Consider the following 14,901-nt stretch of genomic DNA (forward strand, 5'->3'; position numbering starts at 1 on the left):
TTCCCTTTTCAGGTCTTGGACTGTTTCCTTCATTTGTTTCATTGATTTTTCTTGATTTTCTCTCAGTACTTTATTGTTTTCTTCCAAGACTTTATTGATTTCTTCTAATTTGTTTGCCCTTTCCTCTAGTTGTTTACAGAGTTCTTCACATTTTTTTGTCTTTTCCTCTACACAAGCCTCTAGCTTCTTCATGATGTCATTCATAAGGCTGTTTTCTTCTGCTTCTTCCAATTTCTGATGTTCAGGTCTAGGATTTGGAGGAGGGCTAGGGCCTGGTGATGCTGTATTGCTATTCATTTTGTTGTATATGTTTCTGCCTTGATGTCTGCCCATCTCCTTGTGGTTCATTCTTGGCCTTATCTGCACACTTGGTTCAGACAGACCAGTGTTCCAAAAGGGAAGAGCGGAGCAAGATGGGAGCTGGGGGCCAGCCTCTAAGTCTCAGGAAGAGGCTTGGGGCTCAGGCAGATGGGCGTGGGGGCAGGGTGTGGAGACTGCAGGGTCTGCCAGGGGTCTTGGAGAAGGGGATCCTTCCTGGTGGGGCTAGCAGGGAACCTGCCGGGTGGCCAGAACCTGGGGCCAAGTTGGGCAGGTCTTCCCTGGAGTGGCTGGTGCCCAGGGATGGTGTCCGGGTCAAGCCCTTTTAAATTTTTTTAAACTTAATGAGCAGAAGACAAAAAATACCTCTGATTTATGAGTAACTTATACACCATTGTTGTGTAAGCAATAGCTGAACAGTGTTGCTTAAATATAGATGTAGGATAAGAGTCACCATGATAGCAGTATATAGTCAATTCAATGTGCAGCTGTTTTACTTTGGGTCTAGGTAGGAAATTTATTAAAATTCATGACTTTGACATATGATGCATTTCACATAAAACAATCCAAAATCTGACTTTTATTTGGAAATTGCATTTCCATATGCTATACACATTCATGTTTCCCCTGGGAAGCAGGGCAGAGTGGGGCATACATAATTTTTTTTCTTTTCCTTGCTTGCTAAATTAAATCACTCTAGATGCTTGTGGAAGGGTCATAATTACTTTTAAGAATCTAGGAGTCTGTTTAAGAAATTATCTTCAGAGCTGTGGATAGACATGACATACTATTTCAAAAAAAGATTCCATGTCCAGGAAGGTTTGTTATTGGGATGACTAAAGTCATGTGTGTCATCAAATCTCTTTATATCTGATATCTAAGAACCTCTAAGTTATGAGCTTGTGAGTCACTGATGGTCTCCATTCTCAACACATTCCTAAATCAATCAACAAAATCTTTCCTTCCCATTGTTTAACATTTTCTTCATTCATAAAATTTTAAACTCAAACATCAACTTTTAATTGATCTCTCCATTTTAAAAGAGACTCAAGTCAGTTTCTGATTGAAAGTCTTTTACTTCCTCACATATGAAAAATAGTCCAGCATGGATACTGGAGTCTGGTGAGCATACACTGAGAGGAGTAGCTCTTCCAAGTGTCTCTGATTGCTGCACAATCCTGCACACATAGTGATTAGGTACTATGTGAAGGTGGACCTGCTGACCTCAGTTCTGATTTTTGTAGAAGTGTATCTTCCCTTTGCCTTCAGTGTACCTGTAAAGAGTCCAATTCAGCATTAATGTAGTAACTTTTCACATAGAGTACAGTGAAATCTATACAGCTATCTATGAGCTAGATGCTTTGTCAGAACTCAAGGGTCTTTAAATTCAGATGTAAGCACTCCTGATAACAAATCATATACACACATGTACACACATGTGCATGCACACACACACACACACACACACACACACACACACACACACACACACACACAAAATCTTCCCTGACCCCATTGACAGTATATCTAGTACAGTATACTTTCTATTTATGTTGTTATTGTTCCCCTCTTCCTGAAAATTATAAACTCTATGATAGAGTTTCACATTTTTTTGTGTGTATCTTTTTTTTATTTTATTTTACAATACAATTCAGTTCTACATATCAGCCATGGATTCCCTTGTTCTCCCCCCTCCTGCCCCTCTTTCCTTCCCCCCAGACCACCCTCCATTCCCACCTCCTCCAGGGCAAAGCCTCCCCGAGGACTGAAAACAACTTGGTAGACTCAATCCAGGAAGGTCCAATCCCCTCCTCCCAGGCCGAGCCAAGTGACCCTGCATAAGCTCCAGGTTTCAAACATCCAAATCATGCAATGAGCACAGGACCTGGTCCCACTGCCTGGGTGCCTCCCAAACAGATCAAGCCAATCAACTGTCTCACCTATTCAGAGGGCCTGATCCAGTTGGGGGCCCCTCAGCCATTGGTTCATAGTTCATGTGCTTCCATTCGTTTGGCTATTTGTCCCTGTGCTTTATCCAACCTTGGTCTCAACAATTCTCGCTCATATAAACCCTCCTCTTTCTCGCTAATTAGACTTCTGGAGCTCCACCCAGGGCCTAGCCGTGGATCTCTGCATCCGGTTCCCTCAGTTATTGGATGGGGTTTCTAGCACGACAATTAGGGTGTTTGGCCATCCCATCACCAGAGTAGGTCAGTTCAGGCTGTCTCTCGACCATTGCCAGCAGTCTGTTGTGGGGATATCTTTGTGGATTTCTGTGGGCCTCTCTAGCACTTTGCTTCTTCCTATTCTCATGTGGTCTTCATTTACCATGATCTCCTATTCCTTGTTCTCCCTCTCTGTTGTTGATCCAGCTGGGATCTCCCACTCCTCCAAGCTCTCTTTCACTCGGCCCTTGCCCTTCATTACCCTGACTCAAGTCCAGGCTCTTCATGTAGATCCTATCCATTTCCCTGTCTTTGGGCGATCCCTGTGTCTTTCTTGGGGTCCTGTTTTCCAGGTAGCCTCCCTGGTGATGTGAGTAGCAGTCCAGTCATCCTTGTTCCACATCTAGTATCCTCCTATGAGTGAGTACATAACATGTTGTGTGTGTAGAGCTAAACAGAGAATTCTCAACAGAGGAAACTCAAATGGCTGAAATACATTTAAGGAATTGCTCAACATCCCTAATCATCAGGGAAATGTAAATCAAAACAACTCTGACATACCACCTTATGCCTGTCAGAATGGCTAAGATCAAAAACACTGAAGACACCTTATGCTGGAGAGGATGTGGAGCTAGGGGAACTCTCCTCCACTGCTGGTGGGAATGCAAGCTTGTACAATCATTTTGGATTTCAATACGGTGCTTTCTTAGAAAATTGGGAATCAATCTTCCCCAAGATCCAGCTATATCACTCTTGGGCATATACCCAAGGAATTCTCAATCATATCACAAGAGCACTTGTTCAGCTATGTTCATATCAGCATTGTTTGTAATAGCCAAAACCTGGAAACAACCTCGATGCCCTTCAACTGAAGAATTGATAAATAAAATGTGGTACATATACACAATGGAATACTACTCAGCAGAGAAAAACAATGACATCATGAGGTTTGCAGGCAAATGGATGGATCTAGAAAAAATCATCCTGAGTGAGGTAACCCAGACTCAGAAAGATTTTCACATTTTTTATTACTGCTGAAATCTCCAGCACTTCTTGGAAGTTCTGCTTAATAATGGTCAATACGTATGTAGTATATCATTTCATGTCATCCATTCCCTTCTTGTTGCATTGTGTTGACCTACAGGGGAGTACAGATTATGAACACAAAATAAAAAAAAAATTTAAAAATGCATGTAGACTCTAAACAGTGGTATATTAGATTCTTCACAGAGTAGAACAATAGACCATAAAGGGGGTAATGTTTATAGCTTCTGATCAGCTCACATTGTTAATATTTTACATTAGATGACAAACAAACAGAAATTAAGGGGGATAACATTGATGAAGAAATGATCGAGATGACCATAAGGCCATATATCTGAAAGTACATGGGCATCACAAACTGGATATGATAGGTTGACAAACAATATACAAAAAGGACAAGAAGTTGGGTGTGAAAGGTAGCAATGTGGGTAGATCTGAGAGTTTGGATAGAGGAATGAATATCATCAAAATAAATCCAGCAAGATAGGAATTGATGTTCTCATGTACTAAGTGGCAAAAAATGGTGGGTTCATAAGACAGATTTGAATAAATTATGTATTCCTACAAAAAAAACAGAAAAGGAGATCATATGCAATGAAATCCCTCAAATTATTACAAAAATAAGAAGAAGAGGAAGCAACAGTGAAATTAGTCAAGAAATGCTCAGCCTGTAGTTGCTGACCTTGAAAATGATGGCAGAGGTGAGAAGTTTAATTTTAATTAAAACCCAATTTTATCCCTTCCCCTTTCCTCCTTCCCACCCCCTCATGCTCCCCACTCTCTCAAGTTGGTGGCCTCATATATTATTATTGTTACATACGTGTGTACACATACACATGTAAATGTTTTCTATATGTATACATACATGTATATCAATACAATGTGTTTAGTACATTTGGTATGACTTGTATGCATTTGATTTTGTAGCTAGCTATTTTTTATTGTATAATCAATTAATGGACTCAATTAGACCCTGGGAGGGACAAATCTTGCCTGTTTCAAATGTCATTAGTTGTCTGTAGTTCTGTGTACAGGGGTGAGATCCCATGATATTTCCCACTTCTGTGTTAGTACATCTATTGGCATTGGTATTTTTCAGGTATAATTTAGGTAGTAGTTTTGTTGAAGTATCATGGGTGTAGCTTCCCTGTCATTTCTAGGAGACACAGTCTCATACTAACTTCCTAGTGCTGTAGCTCTTAGAATCTTTCTGCCTCCTTTTTTGCAAAGTTCTCTGAACCTCACATGCTGGAGTTGTGCGGGGTAACCCAAACAAATACAAATACTTTTTTTCTTGATTTCATATAATATTTTAAATTATTTATTTTATTTCTGTGACTATAGTTAAGTTGTTCCCCCTTCTGTCTTTCTCCTTCAAAATTTCATACACATCCCTCCTTGCTATTTCATATTTATGGCTTTTTTTGCATTAAATGTTAGACACACACATATGTATAAGTATATATACATATATTTCAAATATATTACCTTCTCAGTGTGTATGTTTTATATATATATATATATATATATATATATATATATATATATATATATATATTATACATACACACACACATATATATTTACAGGGCATTTCTTTCTCATCTATGGCTTCTACCTCTTCAGATATGAGAATACAACCTGAAGTAACTTCAGAAATTAGGAAAGAAAAGAGGGACTATGGAAAGGGTGGGGATGGTAATAGCAGAATACAGCTGATATAAATAATTAAATGAGGAAAAAATAGAAAGGGGGCATTAACTGGGGAGAGAGGAGGGTGGTCAATACAGAGTAATAGGGAGAAAGGAAGGACAAGTAACACTAAAGATGTTTTATAAAATCTTCAACAATCATACTATTTCATATTTACACAAAAATAAATATAATGCATATATGCGTTATATATACATGTTATATACATGTATATAGCTTAAATGATGTTCTGCTACTTGACCTGGAATGCTTTTTATGTGAGCTATAGATTAACAAAAAACCCAGTTCATAACATGAGAAATCTCCATTCAAGCTGTTTGACAGAGGAATCCACTAGACTTTCCCTAACATATAGGCTGTTACTGTTGCCTTTGGTTGCTTCTTAGTGGTTGAAGACACCACCCACTTTCAACACAGGACTCAGAAGACTAGAGTTGGATCTAACTTCAAATCCCCTCTCCTGTGGTCTAGCTTTCATAGTGCCAGAAGTTGTTGTTCAAGCTGCCAGGGAATGAAAGCAATCAGAAGTCCTTTTCAACTGTGACACTTATGCATCACAACAAGGAGCAAAAAAATCCCTAAAGGTACAATAGTGTAGTAGGACAGACCCATAGGTCAGGCAAATTGGCTCAAATCAGTTGCCATGACAGGCACATAACAGACTTCCTTGTGAGCCAACCTGTAGTCTACCTGAGGGCCTAGCAACAGGCATTGTTAGAGCTCCTGATCATGCTGGGCCAATAAGAGACAGCCATGCAATGTCACCAGATCACTTTCAGAGCTCTTGATCATGGCCAATCAATGAGGGATGACCACACAATGTCACTAGATAGGGAAACAGCTTTGGTGCCAGGAGGATGGTATATAAGGCTTTCTGTAGCAGAAATCTTAAAAGGTCTTATTAATAAAAACACCCTGGTGCCAGTTATTGGGGTAAATACTGGAAGATCAGAGAAGCAGAACAAGCCACAGCCACCTCACCTTGCCAATTCCTCACCTGATCCTGTTTCCTCAGACTGGAAGCCTCTGAGTCCTCATCCAGAATGAATCTTAGCTGAAGTATTGCTCAAAAGCCTAAAAGCTTAACCAGCTCTATTTCCTGGTCCTCACGCCTTATAAACATTTCTGCTTTCTGGTATCACTTCCTGGTATTAAAGGCATGAGTTACCATGCCTGGATGTTTCCAGTATGGCTTTGAATTCAGAGATCCAGATGTATCTCTGCCTCTGGAATACTAGGATTAAACGCATGTGCTGCCACTGCCTAACCTCTATGTTTAATACTATGGCTGTTCTGTTCTCAGACCCCAGAAAAGTTTGTTAGGGTGCACAATATTTTGGGGAACACAATATCACCACAGCTTTCCCCATTACTGAATAAAGAAGTCTACTGTTTGTATTTCACCTCATTTCTAGCATCTGTGTCACTGATGCCACCCCTCCCCTGAAAAAGACAAAGGGATCCAGCAACATCTGGCACCTGAATGTGGGTCATTTGTTACTTTTGCTTTCCCATGTCACTTCTGATCTTCTCCCTCCTTTCACTCATTGTGGTGGACAGAACCCCCAAGATGGTGTGTTTAGTGAGAAGATCCCTCAGTGTCGTGTGTTTTCAGTCCCTTTGGCAGGTAAGTGAAGGGACCCCCTCCTTTTCTTTCCTTCTTTTGTGTTGTCTGTCATGTTTGTCTGCCCATCTTGTTAGGAAGGCACATTTTTTTTCGGTTTTGGTTTGCTTGGCATCTCCACATAAGGTCTGACCCTCCAGGAGGCAGAACTAAGGCTCAGCTCCTGAATGACATCTCTAGTCTGAGACATTGTGTAGGCATACACCTGTGGCCTTAAAAAAGAATGGAAGTGCTCCACTAAGCACAATACATAAGGGTCCAAAACAATTTCCACCCCTGTTGACTGTCATCTTCTCTCTTGACTGCTGCTTGGCTGCTGTCTCCCTCCACAAGATGGGTAACCATTTTATCACCTCCTCCCCTTTTCTGTCTGACCTCACTATAGCATCTGATGGTGAGGAGGCAGGCAGTTTGGGTCCCATGAAATCTGTCAAGGAGAACACAGCCTCCATTAAGACCCCATGTGCTGTTCCCCCCTTAGCCTCACTTCCACAGTGGGTGTCAACCCCCCTGCTAGGGTATCCCTTGGGTGATTTGCCCCAGGATTTGCCTTCCTCAGAGGATGGCCACTCCCTTGTTCCATTGTATACCCCTCACTGCCCACAGCCAGGCCCATTCATAACCAGGAGACATGTGGAGGCTTATCTACTTAACCTGGGTCCAAATGCCACTGCCCAACCCTGGATTTCAACCCTATAGCTGAACTTTCCCTCATCTAGAAGGTGGCTAACGAGTCAGGCCCAGATTCACCTTACTTCAAACAGGTCCTCACTCAATAGGCAATGCAACTACAGACTTACTTGGAGTAGTATAGTCTGCTGAAAGCTGTAATGGAACTGGCCACCTTTCTTAGCTGGAAATTGATTTATGATGATCAAACAGAAGCTCAAGCAGAAACGAACTTCTTAATTAATGTTCCAGTGACCCTTAACATGCTCATTGGAAAAGGTAATTTTGTCCTTCACATCCATCAGTCAAAGATTGGCCATTGATCCTACTACCAATAGGTTTCTTACTTGTCCTTCAAGGCTCTTAGAGCATGCAACCCACAAGACCCTTCAGCTTACTTTTGCAATCTAATCCAATAGCCAGTGGAGGTCTTCACCAACTTCTTGACCATGTCAATGAAGCCATAGAGTGCAGAGTGGATGCAGGTCACACTAGAGGTATGTTGACTAAACAGCCTACTTGAGAGGGGCTCAACACCCAAACCCATAAAGCAGTTGCAGCCATGAACAATGAGAACATACATAAATGGGTGATGGCTATTATGCCAGATTGTGGGGATCCCCAAAAGACCACCACGGAGACCAAATCCTGTGTGTGAAAGCAAAGAGCCTTTATTTCAAGCTCTGGAGCTTGGTCCCTCTGTCTTTCTGACATAGTGGTGAGAGCAGAGAACCCTGAGCTCAGGTGGGGCAGAGTTTTTATCATAGCAGAGGTTGGGGTGAAGGGATTTCCAGGGTCCAGGACCCTGATTGGCTGACAATTGTCTAGGGGTATCTATAAAACAAAAAGTAGATATGTGCTAGACTCAAGGACATCTGGTCACCTTATCTAATGGTTGGAATGTCTGGGATATCAGGTACTTCCTCATCCCTGGGTGGATCACTGGGTGGTATCAGCTTAAGTCTTTTCCTGGATCTGGGTGTTGCCTGTTACAGAGGCTGTGTCTAGGCCCCTAAGCCTGTCATGGCTGCTGTGTGGTCAAACTATTTTGGGGCCCCTTCACAATGGCCATCAGAGATATCCACCCCATCACTGGTCCCACTGAAACTTCTACTACCTCACTGGACAATCTCCTTGCCAACAGGCAGAATGCAATGATACCTCCAAAGGCCCCCAGGTAGATAGAATTTCCTGGGGATGTGTCAAACCAGGCCATTTGTGGCATGGCTGGCCCTAGTCAAAACCTAAGATCCAATGCCTCATATGTAACAAGGGATTTCATTGGGCAAAGGATTGAAGGTAACAGCCTGTGGAAACACAGCCCCTTCAAACTCTAGGCAGGGCCATCCTCAGTCCCACCAGTATGAGTAAGTTCTGATAATCCAAAAATCTATTGAACAATGCCCATTTTTTCACACTCTCCAATGCTGACTGTCTATCTTGATGGGCAAACTGTTATAGATGTGGTAGACATGGTGAGGATGCCACCACTTTAATCAAGACTGAGGCACTTTGCTTCCCTCATTGAAAGTTTAAACCTACCCCCATCAGTGGTGTGGGAAGCCAACAAGATGCTAAGCTGAGCACCCATCCTATCCATTGGAAGGACCTTGATGGCAATCAGGGAGCCATTCACCCTATCATTTCCACTGTACCTAGGAACCTATTGTACAGAGATATTTTGGAGGATGTGGGTATTGTCCTAACTACAGATGACAGGTCCTTCCAACTCATCCTTAAGGCATGGATGCTGGCACAGAGAACATCTGAATGAGAGCTGGATAAGCTTGTCTTCCTCTTTCCTTTTAAGAATACCCAGTTCCTCTGGGCAGATTCTGTCTTGTTCCAGGAAATGGTTGTAGGATTCACAGAATCTATTGACAATCATTTGCCAAAACACAAGATCTTAGCAGAACTCCACACACTTCCAAAACAGAGACAGCCCCATGCAGTTCCCTCCTCCACTTCCATCCCTCATGCCACTCTGGCCTTTTCAGATTCCAATAAAAACAGATATGGTGTTCTTATCCAGCATCCTGGCTCCAAATATTCTACATATGTTACTCTTAACCCTGAATCCATTCAATTGTGTGAGCTTTTGACCCTCCTCAAGGTTCTAGTGGAGTGCCAGGCCAAGCCCCTTAATATTTTTTTGACAGCCAGTATGCTGTATGCCTGTGTTTGTGTGCTGGCCTTTTCTCGAGTTAGACTCACTCACCCCATTGCCATCACCATGCTGCTTATACAAGATGTCCTAAATCAGAGGGCTGAGCATTGGTACCTGTCACATATTAGATCTCACTCAAAATTACCCAGAATATTGGCTTGAGAAAATGAGGTCACAGACACCATCATATTAACAGCCAGTATGGATCTCTCAGAGCAAGTCAGGGGTTTTCACCAACAGTTTCATCTGTCTCAACATAATTTACATAGACTTCTTCCAGAATTACAGATTTCCCAATGTAAACATTTGTCCCAGGTATGTGCCACTTGAGCTCCTTTTGCCCCCTTAGGATCTCTTCAACACATAGGGGTTAATCTCCAAGACTTGTTGCTTAACTCCATCTGGCAGATAGATGTCACACACTATGCTCCCTTTGGCAATCTTAAATGTGTTCATGTGATAGCAGATACCTGTTCCTCCTTTGTTTATGCCCTTTCCCTTTCTGTGAAGAAGGTTGTCAATGATATCAAGGCCCTCAAGTCAGCCATGGTAGATATGGGAGTACCTTGGGCACTTAAAACTACAATGGCCCTGCCTATGTTTCTCAACAATTCAATGACTTTCTGGGGTCCAGAAAGATTTCCCATACTGTGGTGGTATTGTGTTCCTCAAAATATTTTGTACCCTAATAAATTTATCTGGGGTCAGAGAACAGAAAAGTCACTAGATACTCAGGATAGCACATGGCTTTAATCCTAGCATTTCAGAGGCAGAATCCAAGTGTTCAAGGATACAGCCAAGCATGGTGACTCACACCTTTAATCCCAGAAAGTGAGCCTTTAATCCCAGGGAGTGGTGATAGAAAGCAGAAAGGTATATAAGGCATGAGGACCAGAAACTACAAGATTTTAGCTGGTTAAGCTTCAGGCTTTCGAGCAGCAGTTCAGCTGAGAGCCATTGGGATGAGGATACAGAAGCTTCCAGTCTGAGGAAACAAGACCAAGATGAGAAGTTGGCCAGGTGAGGTTAGCTGTGGCATGTTCTGCTTCTCTGACCTTCCAGCATTCACCCCAATAACTGGCCTTGGGTTTGATTTTATTAATAAGACCTTTTAAGATTCTTGCTACACCATACAACTAACATCCCCTATAATCTACAGGGACAAGTCATTGTGGAGAAAACCAACAGAGCTCTTAAGGAGCTGTTGGCAAGGGCTAAATTGCCAGAGGCTAGGAGAGATCCTCATTTGTCATTAACAGAGGTCATTTTCCATATAAACTTTCTCAGTTTTGATGACAAGGAACTCAACCCAGCCTACAAGCACTGGTTGTATTTGCCAAGGAACACACTCCTGCCCCTGGTAAGATAAAGATATCCTATCTTCCTCCAATGGTAGCTGTCAGCCCCACCGCTGATCCATGGGAGAGGGGGTATGCTTGTGTTTTTCCTCAGAGTGTCCCTATGCCAATATGAGTCCCAACAAGAGATGTGTGCCTGGCCATGGATCAGCCTGCTTCCACTAAGGAGGAAATAGCCAAGGATGGGTAATGTATATATTCCTCCTTCTTGCTCTCATTGTTCCTCTAAAAGCTGAAGGCTTGTGGACCCTTCCTTTTCTTCATTTTGTATGACATGTTTTGGGATGTAGGACACTAGTTTACCATGCCAGGAGCAAGCTAAATATATTAAGGGCCCATGGCCAGCTAAGTTTCTATATTATTCATTACAGCTAATACATGAAATTTTCCAATTAAGTCAGACAAGGACAGAGATTATGGCCTTTGGCTCTTAATTTTTTTTTAAAGGTTTGTCATAATATAAGAAAGGTTGTTAATCTCTCCTGGTTTCTCACTTATGTTTTGATTGGTGGGGTGGTGCTTTTAATCTTTCCCCTTTTTAACTGTCTCCTCGGTACATCTGGCAACAATGGGCAGTCATTAAGTGACTCCATAGGTATTAATGGCTCTTAGACATCCAATTCATAGTCCTCCACAGGAGGTTTCGCAAGCCTGGATTTCTGAAATTCAAAAGGCTACTGCATGATCCTTCCTACCTGGGGTGACCCACCAGGGATGGATGCTCCTCAAGGGCTGATAGTAGATGGCTAAGAGCTTGTCTAGCAAGTCAACCTAAGATAGGCATAGCTCACTTGCTGAGCCTCACTGAGGTGGGATCATAAAGGCCAGATCAAAAAACTCCAACTCCCACTGAGTGCCCATGTAATAAAATAAAAAGGGTGGATAATATGTAGTAGGGCAGGCCCATAGTGTTGAGGAAATTTGCTCAAATCAGTTACCAAGGCAGGCACATAACATACTTCCTTATGAGCCAACCTGGAGTTCACCTAATGGCCCAGCAAGAGGCACTGTCAGAGCTCCTGATCAAGCCCAGGCAATTAGTGATGACCATGCAATGTCACCAGATCACTCTCAGAGCTCCTAATCATGTCAAGCCAATGAGGGATGACCACACAATGTAACAAGATTGGGATACTGCCTGGGTGCTGGGAGGGGAGTATATAAGGCTTTCCCCATTACTGAATAAAGGAGTCTGCTGTTTGCCTTTCACCTGACTCCTGTAGTCTACGTCATTGATGCTGTGTCTTCTTCTCACTCCCTCTCGTTGAGGGAGCCATTAGGGCCTAGCAACACAACAGAGGCACTCAACACTGATGTGACCAAAAGGTGTCTAATTGCACTGGACGCCTGCTCAACAGGACATAAAATATTGCTGATACTAGAAACCTAACCAAATACCTAGGGCTAGTAAGGTCATTGATCTTAGAAAAGAACCTATTTCTGCCACTTTACTAAACCAATAGCTACATTCAAAATACTTATTCTTGTACATACAGGTAAGTGTAGCTCTTGCCTCACATCAAAGAAGCTTCTCTTGGCAGTAAATGGAGACCATTGAAGATAATCACAACTGGCCCTTATGTGGAGATCAACTGATGGTGAGGATCTCAGACTCAAGGGATACATCCTCATGGAGGAAAACTGAACAATACAGAAAAACAGCACAAAAAAACATAACTGAATTGAAGCTTCAGATGTCTGTAAGTGTAAATCACCAGTTATGTTACATGCTCATAATGAAGGCTTTCTGAAGCCTTGGAGTTGATTCTTACATGAGCTAGAGGTACACTATGCTAACTAATTGCTTGTAATATGTGAAAACCTCAAATGCTCTTGAAGACATCATTCACCAAACTATTTTTAATTGTGAATATGTAAATTGATGGTCTAAGCCTGATTTATGTGGTTTCTAAGCCCACTTCGTCTAGTTCCATGGCCTGTTTAGGTTGAAATGTTTCTATGACACCTGCTCCAGTCTTGGTGAACATATATGTGACTGAGTTCATTATACTGATCTTGGAAGTTTATATTTGGTTGAGACTGCCTAACAGTAATTCCAAGGCTTATGAGGCAGAGGCAGGGGATTTCTAGAGATAGCTGTACATCTAGCTTGTCATATCTAAAATTCTGAGTTCAACTGAGAGAGCTTGTCTCAACTAATAATATGGCAAGCAATATAAGAAGACTCCTAAAAATTTGAGTCTTTTGTATGTGTATTCTTACACATACTTACACACATGGAAACATATACTTTACAAAAAACATACATACACATACATGCACATCATATGCACACATATAAATGCAAAACAGAAACCAGTTTAATCTTGTATGTCTGTTAACTAGAGAAGCCAGAATTTGCTTTTTTATGAAGCTTTCAAAGTAAAAATCTTGACAATAATTCAACAGAAAGATTTTCAGCATATATCTTTGCTTCTTATAGATTGAAAATGCTTCTGCATATTTGCACATAGTTTTTCTGTTAATACTTGTCTGAAAGATTCATTTGTATGAGTAGAGAAAGTGAATATATGTAGTGATACTGGATGCCATTGAGATTCTCAGCTCATTTTCCTTCTGAACAAACATTGTGAATGTTACTTTCTCCTGAAAGTGAACTTCTATACAAACTGTTAAAGAAATTTCTTGACAATCATAAAGTGAGAGTCAGAGTGTTTATGAGAATCATGCTGTTTTCTAAATACAACACAGAAAGAAAATTTGAAGAGGTCAGGGAGGTATAAGAAGTATTTTATTGGGCCAGAATTTATGTTATAACCCCTCACACTTTTAGCTTAATGGTCACAATTCCTGTGCAGCAAATGTTGCATAGTTAACGACTTAGTAGACTACAAATTGCTATCTTGTGTGTGGTTTTATTTAGTAGTCTAACAAATCTGCAAGGCAAGCATGTTTTCTTATTTTTTTATGAGTGGGTAATTTCCTAATGGTATATAAATAAATAAAGCAGATATTAGAAGTATAGAACTCTAAAAACAAATGTGTATGTAAGTGGACATGTGTGAGTGCATATGACTGCATATGTATGAATGTATGTGGTGAATGCACAGGTATCATTTCATAGGTGCCTTCTACCTTTTTTCTCAGACAGTCTTTCAATGGCCCAAAACTCACCAAACAGGCTAAGCTGGCTGGCCACTTGAGCCATAGGGTTCAGTTTGTCTGTCTACACCTCCTCCATTCTGGGATTATAAGGATGAAACTTCATGTCTGATTTTTTACATGGGTCTAGGGATTTAACCCATGTCTTCTGATTTGCAAAGAAAACAACTGTTCTATGGATTTTAACAACATAGATGCACCCATATGACTACAAGGTGGAGAAAAATGAATGTTAACAAAGTGTCATGGCTTCTCAGGGCATTCCTTGTCCCTGAGGGTAACTATTCTAACTTTTATCACCACATAATTGCTTTGTGTGACTTGTAGTTTTACAGAAATAACTAAAATTTGTAGCATATTTTTTGCCTTTATTTTCCCACTCAAATGTATTTGTTTTCTTGAAAGAAGTTGTATAGTTAGTCCACTCTTACTGTTCACAGCAATCAATTTAATGAGTTGTATTTTTTCACATGTGTCTTTTGATGGACCTTTAGACTTTTTCTGGATTTGCTTGTTATGAACAATGCTTCTGGAAATAATTTTTTTTTTTTTACATTTTGGTGTATATGTATATATCCTTGTTATTTTTTTCTACTTCACTATTTTTTTTCCTTTATTAAGAAATTTTTGGTTCATTTTACATACCAACCACAGATCCCCCTCTCATGCCTCCCCCCACTCCCACCCAGCCTTCCTCCCTCAGCTCACTACTCATCCCCT

Source organism: Peromyscus californicus, unplaced genomic scaffold (genome assembly GCF_007827085.1).
Source record: "Peromyscus californicus insignis strain IS unplaced genomic scaffold, ASM782708v3 Scaffold_9__1_contigs__length_137607984, whole genome shotgun sequence".
Classification (NCBI taxonomy): domain Eukaryota; kingdom Metazoa; phylum Chordata; class Mammalia; order Rodentia; family Cricetidae; genus Peromyscus; species Peromyscus californicus.